The sequence below is a fragment of the Penaeus monodon genome, chromosome 30 (genome assembly GCF_015228065.2).
Source record: "Penaeus monodon isolate SGIC_2016 chromosome 30, NSTDA_Pmon_1, whole genome shotgun sequence".
Taxonomy (NCBI): Eukaryota; Metazoa; Arthropoda; class Malacostraca; order Decapoda; family Penaeidae; genus Penaeus; species Penaeus monodon.
The window spans coordinates 4,176,969-4,177,672 of NC_051415.1; positions in this window are offsets into that span (position 1 = coordinate 4,176,969).

Below are 704 nucleotides of genomic sequence, written 5' to 3' on the forward strand. Positions count from 1 at the left end.
AAGTCACATTTTAGTGCTTGCTTTCTTACTATAGTTACGCTTCCTTATTTTAAAGCTCTGTAAATAAGTTACAGTGATTGTATCTTTGTTAATTTCCTCAAGGAAGTGGTGTATTCTTAAGGTTTTGCAATTTATTTTTCTTCTTGTTTGTCCTCTGTTCCCTAAATAAGGTTTTACCGTGTACCTTCACGTACCTTCCAGGGGTGATTATTAACCCCGCTGACTCTTTCGTTCATGTTGACATTAGGATAGAACAGTCATAGTGTTGTAAATGAATAGGGACTGGTACCCGCCGTGATAGAGGTAACTGTTTACCATCTTCTAACGATAAATAACCATTTAATTCGACTGGTGGATGATGATGATGCCAAATATAATACAGTCGACATCATACGGTCAAAATATACCATAGAGCATAGTGCAGTATCTTATGGACGAGTTACGCTCGCCTAAACCATAGGATCTCTTGACCAAATGTAAAATAAAAATAAAAAAAGGATTTGGTGTGAATAGTATGTATCTCATCTTCCTGGAGAAGCTCTGAGAAATGAGTGAATTGATAGGAATTTTCATATCAGTATCGAAGAGAGAAAATGGAATAGAAATTAGGAATATTAATTGTCAAAGTGTCTTGGCAAGGGATTTTTAAATTTAAGGCTAGTGTAAGCTACTCTTTGCAGTCTATGTAAATGTAATGTTGTTTT